Source organism: Marmota flaviventris, chromosome 2 (genome assembly GCF_047511675.1).
Source record: "Marmota flaviventris isolate mMarFla1 chromosome 2, mMarFla1.hap1, whole genome shotgun sequence".
Classification (NCBI taxonomy): domain Eukaryota; kingdom Metazoa; phylum Chordata; class Mammalia; order Rodentia; family Sciuridae; genus Marmota; species Marmota flaviventris.
In genome coordinates this window covers 6610975-6624213 of record NC_092499.1, presented here as the reverse complement: position 1 = coordinate 6624213, position 13239 = coordinate 6610975, and the positions used below count along the sequence as shown (strand labels likewise).

Genomic DNA, 13239 nt, shown 5'->3' with positions numbered 1-13239 from the left:
AGGCACATTCACTTCCAAAGCCATTTTCAGTTGTAAATTCAGTGGTGAAAAGTTTAGGCAGCTCACTCCACCCTGCCAATCACTGATGGCAGAAAACAGTCTGGAGTAAATGGGGAGGGTGCACAGCAAGATTTTAAAAGGTCTGTTAAAATTTAGAAATCTGAGAAGCTGCCAGGCTCAGTGGTGCGTGCCTGAAGTCCCAGCGACAGGGGAGGCTGAGGCAGGGGGATCGTAAGGTTCAAGGCCTGCCTGGGCAACTTAGCAAGACGTATCTGGAAATAAAAAATAAAAAGGCTGAGGATGTTGCTCAGTGGTAGGACACCCTGGGTTCAATTCCCAGTACCAAAGAAAAAAAAAAGAAAGAAATCTGAGGACTCTCCATGTGGAAGGCCTTGGGGACCAGCTGTGCAGAGCTGTGTACATCAGTGCTCCCTGCTTATCCTCCGCCTCCGCCCGTGGTACCCTGCTGTCTCTTCATGTGTGCGTTCCCCCACGTTCCACTGAGGAGTAAAAGTGTGGTATGGTGGTGGGCGATGCTGATTTTGAAGTCTGAAGACTGCTGACCCGGTTCAGCTGTCAAGGCCCAGTGTCCAGTGGGACTTCTCTGTGCTGAGTGTGCAGAACCAGATAGATCCCAGGTTCCCTGGTGCCTCGACCCCCATCAGGGCTGTTTGTGCTTGTCCACAGGCAGACCATGACCCACCCAAGGTGACTGTGCAGACAGCAGCATCGGCCAAGCTGTAGCACGGCAGCCTTGGGAGCAGGCCCTTGCAGAGTGGGGACCCCATGGGAGCCAGAGTTACCCTGGCCTCCAGGGGCCACAGAGAGCTTCCTACCACAGAGATGCACCTTGTGGGCCCCAGCTCTGGCACCCCTCCCTCAGGAAACACTCCCGAGCACCCCAGCAAGTGTTGGGAGCCAGAACTCTCGCGAGCGCATGGCAGCACACAGAATACTGTGATGATTCTCACAAGAGTCCTGAAGGGAGCAAGCGTGGGGAGGAGCACCCTTCCCTCCCAGGCTTTGTAGCTGCACCTCTGAAGTAAACTGACATTGACAGACCAGCAGAAGAACATGGCCTAACGATCCCTTGTCATGCACAGGGACATGTGAAGGAGGAGTGAACACCAGATCCCAGCAGAGCCAAAGAGGCGGTGTGTCCTCTTCATAGGGAGGGGAGAGAGCACACATAGGCAACTTGGGGAGAGTGGAAGATTCTAGAAAGAAGCCTGGGCCTGCAGATGAACAGGTAGCAGCCTGCCTGGGCCAGGTCTGAGATTCCAGGGCCATCCTCCTGAAGGCAGCCAGGGGCTTGTCGTGGCAGTGGATTGTACCTGGGAAAGGCCGTGTGCAGCTGTTGTTCCCACAGACGCAGCCATCTGCTCCCCAGTGTGGCCTCATGGCGGTCGGCAGTGCCTGACTTCTTCACAAATACTGCCCACAGTGCATTTCTGTTTCTAGACAAAGAGGGAGAGAGGAGCTGGACCAGAAACAGCCAGTGAGTGAGGGGCCCAGGCCTGGCTCACACCTCCCGCTCCAGATGCCACGCTCCCTGCTCTACACAGGAGCCAGCGCTGGCCTCTGCCCTGGGGAGAGGGGGATGCACTCACAGAGGAGAGGAGGGCCTGGGGGAGGACCAAGCAGCATGGCAGGAAGAGTAGAGCATGCAGGAGCTGGTGGCCAGGAGACACTCCCGGGAGAGTGGACTCCCAGGCGAACTTCAAAGGATAGGGAACATGTTTTTAAAAAGGGAACCGAGCAGGTGTCTGGTCAGCCAGGGCTGCTCTAGGTGCTGGGCTCTAGGTGATGAGCCAAGTGGATAGTCTCGTCCTCAAAGTTGCTGGGGTGGGCGCCCATTAAGGAAGATAAGAGCTCAAGAGGAGCCAGTGGTACAGGAAGACTGGCCTGCCCCGTGACTGTCCCTCAGTGAGGACACAGGCAGCCTCGAGAAGTGCCGGAGATGAAAACATGGGCAGGAGTGGGGGCAGGCAGCAAGTGGCCTGAGATGAGAACAACCTGATGGTCTCAAGGGTCAGAAGAGGAATAGGAAGCTGGTGCCATGGGTCAAGGGGAGAGTGGGAAGAGAAGGGCAGAGAGTCGGCAGCCTGATGGCGCAGCCGCAGTGCGAGGCCTTGGATCAAGTCACATGGGGAAGACATGGGAGGGTCTTGGCACAGGGAAAGACTCCAGGAGCAGCCCGAGGACCATCTCTCTGACCATTGTGTAAATGACGGTCACAGTGTGACAAGAACAGAGGCAGGAAGCCCTCCTGGGAGGCTGCCCAGCCATCCAGAAAGAGGTGATGGTGGCGAGGGGGAGAGAGGGAGCCAGATACAGGACTTGGGGGGTGCCTGCAGGACTTCCCGATGGAGCCCATATGGGTGAGAGGAGAGCCTACGTCTAACATAGGTGGAGACGGGAAGCCGGATGTGGACTTGGGAGGGATGGCTGCAGGACTTCCTGATGGATCTGAAGTGGGCGAGGGAAACCCCAAGTCTACCGCGACTGGGTGGGGGGGCTCCTTTACCACAATGAGGAGCTCGACTCGGCCGTTGGAGAGTCAGCCAGCCGGAGCAGGGGCGTGGAGCGCTCTAAGAACAGACCCCAGTGCGCGCCGGTTGGACAAGGCTGACCTAAGCAGGAACCTGCTGATAGCAGGGTATGACCACAGGAGACACAGCAAAAGTGACCGTTGCCCGTGGGAGCGACAGGAGGTCCCACCCACCCGGCCCCTATTGTCTATCATGCTTTGGGTTTTCCCAAGGTACGCATCACCTTCGGTCACGTCACTCACTCACTGAGGAAGGACTTGTGTCCGATTCCACTCGTGTCACAGGGGGGAGGAGTAGCTGCGTGTGCGCCCAGGACGTGGCCCTAGGGAGAAGAGGCAAACATGTGGATTGGATTGCCCGTGGTGGATGATCCTTTTCTCCCTCCAGTGGCTGGAAGAGGGGATGAATGGGCCAGACGCAGGACGCAGGCACAGTCACCCAAAGCCTCTCTTAATGTCTCACATTCACCAAAACAAGGCTCAGGCACGCAGTCTCCGTGGTGATGCATGCAGATCTAATCCACTGTGTTCGGTGCTGTCTGTAGCCGTTCTCTAAATTCAGTCAGGAAACTGACCTTTTTGGCTTCTGAGTCAAAACCATATAGTGATACTGAGACTTCTTTTGCCTTTTATGCTCTTACCCCGTAAACACCCAGTGGAACTTTCCCGATACAATGACGCGTTTTGATGTTGTCCCCTAGCAAAATGTACACTGATATGTTCTCATTTTACTCTCAAACATGGTTGTATTCGCCAATCTCATGACTGTAACAAATATTTGATGCGATCAACTCATAAAGAGAAAATGGTTGTTTAGCTCACAGTTGTGAAGGTTCCCATCCCAGGTGGGCAGCCCCTTTACTCTGGGCCCTGGCAAGGGCAGCGCATCATGGTGGCAGTATGGGTGGAGCAAACCACCATGAGCCAGGCAGCAGAAAAAGACTGAGAGGAAGAGACCCTGGTCCCAGCGTATCTTTCAAGGACACACCCCCAGTGACCCTAGGCCCACCTCTTAGGTCCCACCACCTGGGGACCTTTGAGGGACAATGGTTAATGCAGGTGGCATTAACATATATAAAGAGATGCTATCTGGTGGCCTCAGGAATGCTAGTAAAGTGTCCCTGTCCCCAAAACTAAAAAGGCCTGGGGTATAGCTCAGTGGTAAAGCACCTTTGGATTCAATCCCCAGTACCTTCCCCCGCAAAATAACCCAAATCCTATCTTTAAAAAGAGTTAACAGATAGCACAACTGTGGGCTGTGCAGGGGTGGGGCCTGGTCCAAGTCATCAGAAACATTCTCAGGAATGTAAGTGACCTCTGTATTAGATTTGTTAAGAAATTATTGATTCCCTTTGGTGTGATAAGGATATTGTATTCGCCAACCTCACATGACTAAAAATAAAAAAATATTTTTCAGTGCTGGGGATAGAGCCCAGGGCCTTGTGCATGGTAGGCAGGTACTCTCCCACTGAGGCACACCCCTAGCCAGAACCTTGTTATTTTAAACAACATTGTCAAGAACCCAGGACTGAACCATCATATCTGCAGCTTACTTTCAGATAATCTAGGGGGCAAAAAAAAAAAGAAATATCTAAGTCACATATGGCAAAATGTTGGGACAAAAGTGTACATTTCTGTACGTTTGAAATTCTTCAACTAGAAAGCTGAAGGGAAAACTGCTTCAAAATAATTTTTTGAAAAGTGGGAGTTGGTTTTCTGCTTTGCCTAGTGGAGTGAGAAAGCCCCTGTGCAGGAGGATGTGTGGCCGAGCGTGTCTGCGTGTCGGCCTCTCAGCGGCTGACGCTGGGCAGGTGCCCTCCCAGCCTATCTCCACCATCTGAAACAATCCCCGCGGGCTGCTTGTCAGCTGGGCACTGCTGGGACTCCAGGTGTCTGTCTCTCAATGGCTGCATTGGGACATCCTGGCATGGAGCAGGTTTCCTCCTTCCCCTGGAGTAGGTGTGGGAAAGAACATTGCCACCAATGGTGACCTGGGAGGCGGCACTCATCCACCCCCAGCCTTGTGCCTTTGCTGACACCTCCCTTTTCCTTGAAGGGTCACTCCCTCCTTGAAAAGTCTGTGTCCTCCTGGCAGCCTCCCTGGAGCCCCTGGTGGAATGAATGGGACTTTCTTGCCCTGGTGGTTCGCCTTGCGAGCACCTCAGAGGACTCCTAGCAGAGTGACTCTGAATGTGCACTCACGACAGACCACATCTTGTATTCAACAGATAGTTGGGTTTCTTTTAAGCCCTGAGCCTGGGAATGCATTCGGTATACATTCGATGCTCAGTAAGTGCGTGTTTGCTTGGTTTGTTTTTCAATGAATGTAGAAACAGACCAAGAGAAAGCAGAGGTGACCGGAGCCCAAGTGAGTCATGGTCCCCTGTCCCACTCCAGAAATCCTTGATTGCCAACAAATAACATTCAGCAGAGTTCAGCAAGTGTACAAGCCAGTGTTATTCAGATTTTCACTGAGCCATCCTGGGGTCCCAGTAACTGGAGCCGCAGTGATAAACAGAACTTCAAAAAGCAAACAGAAGTCAGCCTGCCTCGGCTCTCCTGCTGAGTCCGAGGGGGAGGGATAAACAGGACGTGCATGTTGGGCAGAGTGAAGGGGAGGGGCCAGCAGGGAGCATCGGCCTGCTTTTCCTGGGGTCCAGGAGTTGCTCTCCCTGGAGGTGACAGGTGAGGAGAGCTGCAGGAGGGTACAGGTGCAAGGGTGTGGAGACTGCCCACAGAGGCCTGGGAGTGGTCCACTGTCCCTCCTTTGGATCTTGGCAATACTCCTAGTGGTCCTGGGACGCTCCCCAAAGACGGGGCCCCCAGAGGGAGAGTGCTTCTCCGGGCCCAGGAGGGACCTGCCACCTTGTTTTTCTCCTGAGGGGCTAAAAGAATCTGAGGTAGCCATGGCTGCATGGCGCTCACAGGGCGGCTCCAGGCGAACTCCACGGAGGGCTCACCGCGTGCAGCTTTGGCGTTTCGTTTTCCTTATTCAACATGGTGTCAGCCGGGCACCAATCATGTCAGGTCCACTGCTCTCCCACTTATTTCCTCAGTCTTATTGGATCTCCAGCAGATTCAGGAGCTAGTCCAGAGGCTCAGCACCTTCCTCCTGCAGAGCCTCACCTTCCTCCCCCGAGGGCACAGCCAGCCTCACTTCCTGGCCTCTGTGGGCTATGCCAGGCCTCCCTGTGCCCCACCAGCCAAGCAGACTCCCTCCAGTGCTGTCTCTCTGCTGCTGTCCTTGGGAAAGACAGTGGTCAGAAAAGGAGCATTCTGGAGAGGAGCCAAGCTGGCACTGTGTCACAAGGGACCAGGGAAGAGTTTGAGAAAGGGCAAGTCCAAGACAGTGGAGGAGGGTGACTTCAGACAAGTCCCCTAGTGTGAAGTGGGCTAAGTGGAGCAGGGACCTCGGGGTGGCTGTCTTGAGCTCTCACGAAATCACACAGGCTGTCCCAGGAGAGGGCTACCAAACTATCACAAGAGGTGCTTTGGAGAGGGAGGCTGGCATTCGCAAAGAAGAGGCTCCTGCCTCCTGATCCAGGTCCTTGTCCTGGCTCGACTGCAGCCAGCTGCCAGGCCCGCCTTGCTCCAGCCCAGAGGCTCCCTCCCTCCTCTCTCCTGAGAAGGCAGTGAACAAATCCGGACTCCACAGGGGGCCCACAGCCTGCTCAGGTGCACTTGTCTCCAGGGCCCCCATTCACCACTTCTGAGTTCCTCCACCACCTACCAGGCCCTGGCCTGTCAAGTCAGGCAGCAGCCCACTTGGGCTCTGGTGGCTCCGATGGCTCAGATGCAGCCAGGAGCTTATGGTCTCTGGAGGCAGATGGGCTCTAAAGAGCTTTCCTGAAATCTTGAAACTGGTGAGAAGCGCACGGGACCTCGGAGCAGGCCAGGGGCAGAGAACTCCTGAGCACACGGACTGCTCCGAGCACTGCCTTGTGTGTAAATCACTGATGTTGCGTTAGCCCTAAAGATGGGCACTCCTCCCCCAGGCCCAGCACGCTCCCTCCTCTAGCACTCGGTTCCCATTCTAAAAGAGGTAGCATATCTGCAGCTCTGGGGTTTGGAGCTACCCATAGCGAGGCTGGAGGAAGTGTCTGGGCAGAAGGAACAGCATGATCTGGGGCAGAGAGGCCATGAGGGACCGTGTCTGTTAAGGCCCTGAGTATCTCCACAAGACTGGGCTCTGCAGGGGAAGGTGGGGAGCCCGAGGGCTGCAGGAGCAGGGAGCTGACCACACTCCCTGTGCTGAGCTCCACCTGCAAGCCTTTGAGTCCTCCACACACCTCCCAGGAAGATGAGGAAAGAGGAAGGAGAGATTGGGTAGCTAAGGTGAGATGCAGACAGGGAGACAGCAGAGGCGTTGAGCAGCTTGTATGAGTCAAAGCCTGGGAGGGGCAGAGCTCCCAGTGAGGGCAGAGATACATCTGGTGTGCCTTTGATGAACACCTCTGGTGACACTGCAAAAGGGGTTCAGGAGACTTGGAATTGGAGGCAGGAGGGTCAGCAGGAACCCATCATGACATCCAATGAGAGACAGCCAGGACTGAGGCAGTGACCACAGACGGGCAGAGAGGAGAGAGATTAAGAAGTCCTTTGGGGCTGGGCACAGCTCCATGGTGGAGTATTTGCCTAGGGTATAGATGGCCCAGGTTGCATCCCCAGCATTGTAGGAAAGAAAGAGTCCAGTGGGTGGCCTGTTTGTCACAGAGGGCGAGGCACAAGACAGTGATTGAGTGACTTTCAGGTTTCAGATGGGACCTTGGGACAGGGGTTGGGGGTCCATTTTCTGAACCAGGGAATGGTGGGAAGAATGCTTCCTGCTTGCATAAGTTGGGTTTGGAGTTCTCTGAGGCAGGTCTAGAAGCTGGAGATGTGGTTCCTAGTTTAGAAAGAGGGCTGGGATCAGATGGGTCAGCGGAGGGACGCCAACACACTGGCGATCAGGTAAACTCTTCTGGGGGTGAAAGAGCGCGGTCTGAAGGCGAGGTTCTCGTCCCGGACTGCTTGCTGCGGAATCAGCCAGAGTGTGTGTTAACAGGGAGACCCGGGCCCTGGCGTTAGGCTCTGCTGCAGTGGAGTGAGAGCGCCCCAGGAGCGGCTCTCTGAGCCTTGCAGCACGCGGTTCTGAGAACGACGGGAAGAGGAAGGAGCTAAGCAGGGCGCGTGTGGGAAAGCCGAGCCTTGAGAGTGACTCTGGAGCAGCCCCTTGGAGCGGGCTGCTGTGGCTGGTGCCAGCGCGTGCACAGCCACGTTCTCGAACCACTCCGCAGGACTTAGTCTAGCGAGGCCTTTCCTGGGCCCAGCTTCAGGACCCTCGATGTTGAAGTGAGTGGGGAGAAGGCTCTGAGCAGGCTGGGAGGACTCTGAGAGGTCAATGGAGGTGCCAGGGAGTGGACGACTGAGTTGGTCAGGAGAGGTTTTCCAAAATGAGGATTAGGTGTCACCAGTGGTGATCGATTCCAGAGCAGGGTCGGGGCAACCTTTGGAGCTGTTTCAGTGTGACCTCAGGACACAAGCCAGGTCCAGTGGGGGCTTGGGAGTGAAGGAGGATGTAGAGCAGGAGCTTGGGGCAAAGCAGAGGGGCCGAGGGGCTGCTGGGAGCTCGGTGGGCACCAGCTCATGTCAGCTCGCAGGGCTTGGCAGGTGCACCCCCGAGGACTGGCTGGGACTGTCTGTCTTTGGCGCTGAATGCCCCTCCTCCAGAATGCCCCTCGGTCATGGGCAGATGCTAGTGCTGGTGGGGAGACAAGTTGAGTCCCCAGCACAGGGGGTGAGCTGTATGAAGGAGCAGCCAAGTCAGGGCATCGGCTGACAGGACCATTGTGCTCTTCTGGGGGAACCAGTAAGAGACCCAAGCACCTAAGAGTGTGGCCCTAAGAGAACCCTCCCGGGGAGCAGAGGAGGGCAGCCTGCACTCCCCGAGGCCTCAGAGAGAGGTTACACTGTGGCCAGCCTCCCCACAGCTCTCTGTCCCTAGGCTTGGCCTGGCCGAGCTGAGAGGTACCTGGAGCCGCAGCCCCAGCAGCCCTGCTTTGCACAGTGGGCCTCCGTCGGTGTTGTGGTTCTGACTTCCGTCCCAGTTGGTGGTGACACCAAGTGCTGATGGTATCTGTGACACCTGCTGGTAGCTGGCAGCTGCTCACTGTGAGAATGGACTGTGTAGCGTTGCAAGAGGGACGTCCCCTGGGCACATGATCGCAGATGCACTGCTTTTTCCACTCCTGGAGTCACTTGTCCAACAGCTACTCGTGCCTGCACCCTGTAAAGACTGAGTTTACCAAGGGAATATGGCAGAGCCTCCGCCTTCGAAGAGCTCTCAGCCCAGTGGGACAGACACCAAGAAACAGGACAAACTGAGAAGTGTGTGGCCCGGGCAAAAGCCAGCTCTCTCCAGTGGGCAAGTCCCGTGGCCTCTCAGGCTCAGCCCTGGCCTCGTGTTTTCCAGCAGGTCTCTCCACTCTGGATTGTCTGTTGCCCTTGCTCTTGTAGCAGGTGCTCTGAAAGGCCTGAAGAGGTTCACAGAGCAGAGGGCCCCAGGTCAGCTGTGCTCGGATAGAGCGGGCTCAGATGGAGTGCCCAGGCGAGCCTCGAGGACTTCAGAAACCTTGTTCCTGGCCACCAGAGTGGTAGGGCCAGCGTCCATAGGTGGCAGGGTATGGAACCTGCACTTTTCTAGGCTCTGAGAGAGCAAGAGACAGGCCGACTGCAGGTGGCTCTCACCCGGGTGTGTGCCGTGAGCTTTCTGTCCGTTAGTCTTACCTCCAACTGCTTCAGTGATTTCTTATGTTGAGATAGGAAATCTCCTGAGGACCTTGCTGACCTTGGAGGTTCCCAGACAAGTAAGCACGCCTGAGCTCTGCTAAGGAGCCCACACTGGGCCAGAGGGGAGCAGGCTTGGTCTCTGTCCTGAGTTGATCCACAGTCAGGCTCAGAGTTGTGTGCAGAACACACAGGATGTGTCGCCTTTGTTCCTTGTAAGTGGAATATTTCAACTTATTCCAAAGCGTTCTGTGGCCTAAAAAAGAAAGTCACCCAACTCAGGACAGAGACCAAGCCTGCTCCCCGCTGGCCCAGTGTGGGCTCCTTAGCAGAGCTCAGGGCGTGCTTACTTGTCTGGGAACCTCCAAGGTCAGCAAGGTCCTCAGGATGAGGAAACCAGGCCCACAGTCACACAGCATTTCTCCTCCGAGTGGACAGAGTGCAGCTGACTGCTGGGTCTATCTCCTGCTGCTGCAGGGAAGCGGCAGGCCCACAGACACCTGTGCCAAAGCCCGTTGTGGGGAGGGAGTCGGGCTGCTGTTCTAGAGTCTTCTCCTGAGAGGAGAATCAGTTAGGCCGGCCACTCTGAGCAGCCCATGAGCTCCTGAGGGAGTCCATCCACCTTCCGCCTCACTGACAACACCCTGGAGAGGTGCTGGAGAGGTCCCAGCACCTGACCACTTGTTTGCTTACGTAGGAGCGTCCTGTGGGAGATGTAGGCCTGGGAGCAGCAGCCTTGCTCTCCTTTGCAGAGCCAAGGAAGGCGGGCACCGTGGCCAGGTCCACAAAGTCCTAGGGACATGGTCCCATTGGGAAGGACAAGGAAATAGCCTTTTATTTAGTAAAGAGAACTTTGTACATATGTGCTTTCAAAAAGCAGCTCACTCTTTTCGCATGTACCATGATGCTGCAGAACACGTGCACTGCAGTTTGGGTTTCACCAGGGGAGGTACTTGGAGCCACAGAGCCCAGGCAGCCACGGGCTGGATAGCCACCACGAGTCGCCAAACCAAAACAAAAACTGGAGGGGTAATAAGCCCAAGCTAGCAAGACAGACGTGAGTGGAATAAATGTGCCTTCCCTTGTGTTCAGATCTGTTAGTGGCCATGAAATAAGCAGAAACAGACAACACTCATCAGATGGGGGCACCCAGGGGTTTTGGTTAACCACAAGTTTAATTTGAACCTAAAGCGTTAAAAACAACAGGAAAAAAAAAGGAACCTGTGGCTATAATTGCAATAACTATAACAGTCACTGCTATTTGAGCACCTAGTAGGTGGCAGCCCAGTACAACACTCCATTTCCATCGTCTGTGCTCCTAACACCCTGAAAGGTATGGGGGGACCCCAGGTACGCTTTGCCCCCACGGGGGCCTGCGGCTCTGCGTGCCACGTGGTACCCTGCCCAGGCTGCCTGTCTCCTCCGCCTAGAGTCCCACATCTGCTTCCTGGATTGTCTCCCTCGTGAAGCCCACACAGCGCTTTCTGCAGGAAGGTGCCCTGGCTCCCTGCCCTGCCGGCTGGGAGCTCCCGGGGGCAGGGCTGGCCTTCCCCCCTCATTCTTCACTCACCAGCCTCTGCTTGTCAGACCAAGGCCCAAATGCCACACCAGCTTTAGGACCCAGACCCTAGAGGAGAACATGCCACGTGAGGCACTTGACAGAGAAGAGTCACAGGGATGGCGAAGGGACCGGCAGCGTCGTGGGGATGGTCACAGAGGAGCCAAGGCATTCCTTCAGTTGTGCAGCAGAACACCCTCTGCAACTCTGCAGAGCAGTGAGCAGAGTGTCACCCAGGCCAGGAAGATGCTCTGGACCAAGGCCATGTGACACAGGGGCTGCTGGGGAAAGCAGTCTGTCCCCGTTGCTCACAGGCTTGGTGTCACCGGTCATCAACAGGCTTAGATCATCTAGGGTCCTTCTCAGCACTGAGTCTCCAGTGAGCATTTATTAAGCACTGGCTATGCACAACAGAGAATGAGGCAGATGTGCACCTGGCCTCACGGGGCCTGCACCGTCACAGTGCGTGAAGGAAGCAGTGCCAAGGCTATGCAGATAGTTGGCGTGTAGAGGATTTTCTGGGAAAGCACGATGGAGGGTGGAGGGAGCAGGAGTGGGCAGCAGAGCGTCAAGGGGGGATCCGGGGTGAGGTCTGTGAAGGAAGAGGGCAGGAGGGAGAGCAGAGCCCTCTCGGACCACAGCACAGCCCTGAGAAAATCCAGGCTCATGGGCCGTCCCCACACCATGTTGGGCAAGCATGGGCCAACATGGTCCCCCTGCCATGTTGGTCAGTAGCTGGAGGGGCCTGGGGAACACACGGCCTTGATGTACACACCAGGGACCATAGGTCGGCTCTGCTCCCATGACAGGTTCTCCTAAAGGAGGTCAAAGCCACTTCCACGACAGCACACAGGGACCCTCAGAGGCATCGCCCTATCACACGGTTCCCCCGCCCCCAGTCATCACCGGGCTTTGGTTCACATCAGAAGCAGTGCAGCTGGGATCCAGCTCAGATCATCATGACGATGCAGGCATGTTTTGTTGGCTGATACTTTGCTGCGTCTATGGGTGGCTCCAGTCCCTGAGAAGTATCTGGAAAATATCCCCTCTTCCCCCAATCCCCGTGAGCACCAGGGTGTATCAATGGCAGTAAGTGACAGAGCTGATCCCATAACTCGGCTCACAGGTGGTTTGTGTTGAGAGACTCATCCAGGTCTGAGTGACAGCGTGCATGATGGTTTGCTCTGATTTCTACTAGACCTCATGCCCAGAGACTTAACTACCAGGTGGCAGCTCCTCCTAACCCAGCTCTCTCAGAGGGTACAGTGTTCCAAGCTCGAGGCACAGAAACGTAGGTGCTGTCCCTTTAGTGTTGGCGGGATGAAGGATGAGTCATGGAAAAGGATGTGGCTCACCACAGACCAAAACCCCGGCTGCTCTGTCCCAGCATAGCTGCCAGCCACACCAAGCCCCAGCACAGGCCTGCCCAGGGGATGGACAGCCGCCCCAGACCACAGTGAGGAGCCAGCAGGGTGGAGCCCATCAAGCGCACACAGAGTTCAGTTGGATGCCCAGAGGTGGTGTTAAGATCATAAAAATCCATACTCCCCATCATCCTCAATCTGAGCGACGAACAGGTCCCAGGAAGCCCAGTCCTCTGGGACACTTAGGATCCAACCCAACAGGTTCCAAGTCGCTGAAGACCAATCTGTTTTTTAAAACTTTACTTTTGTTACCCAGTAGCTACAGGGTTAGGGGGAGAGATCTTTCCCAAATGTTTTCGTTCCCTGCCTTCTTAAATATGATTATGAAGGGGACGGGATGTGGCTTATTTCTTGACCGCTGTCTCTCCGCCATTATCATTGTCCTGCTTTCCTCCTGTTACTGCTCCCGAGTCCTTGGGCTCCAGGTTTCCTTACAGGCCTCGTTGTCTTTATGTGGCATTTCTGATAATTGCCACTTCCTGCTGTCCTCAGCCTACCTTCCACACATCTTGAATTTGGGGATCCTGCTGTGCCCGAGGCTGGAACTGCATTCAAGATCTTGGGCTGTTGGTAGTGAGGAGCCGGGGGCTCTGAAGGGAAGAGCATTTTTGCGTCCTGATTTTAGTGTCAGCATGTACCCTGCAGGGGCTGCTTCTGAGATCACTCTGGACTGAAGAGGTGGCCTTGTAGGCAATGCCTTCAGCAAAGGGAAGGGCAGCCACCTGCCTGTTTTGATTTGTCACCCACTCTTTAGATTACCCAACCCCTTCATTGTCTTCGTGTTGTCTCTAATGCTGTCCCATCACATTGGATGTTGCAAAGAATTCTCCGTGTTCTGTGCTCTAGGGTCAGACAGAACTGGTTGGAAATCCCAAATTCATCACTGAACACCTGTGTGGACTTGTATACATCTCCCTCAGCCTCTGGGCCACTCTTTTCTT

General features: G+C 55.4%; 1 protein-coding gene across 6 annotated transcripts in view; it reads left to right on the top strand.

Moving 5' to 3' along the window:
- The window catches only part of Evl (Enah/Vasp-like), a 143694-nt gene that overhangs the window by 82550 nt on the left and 47905 nt on the right, over positions 1–13239 (top strand). The gene's annotated exons all lie outside the window — the stretch shown is intronic.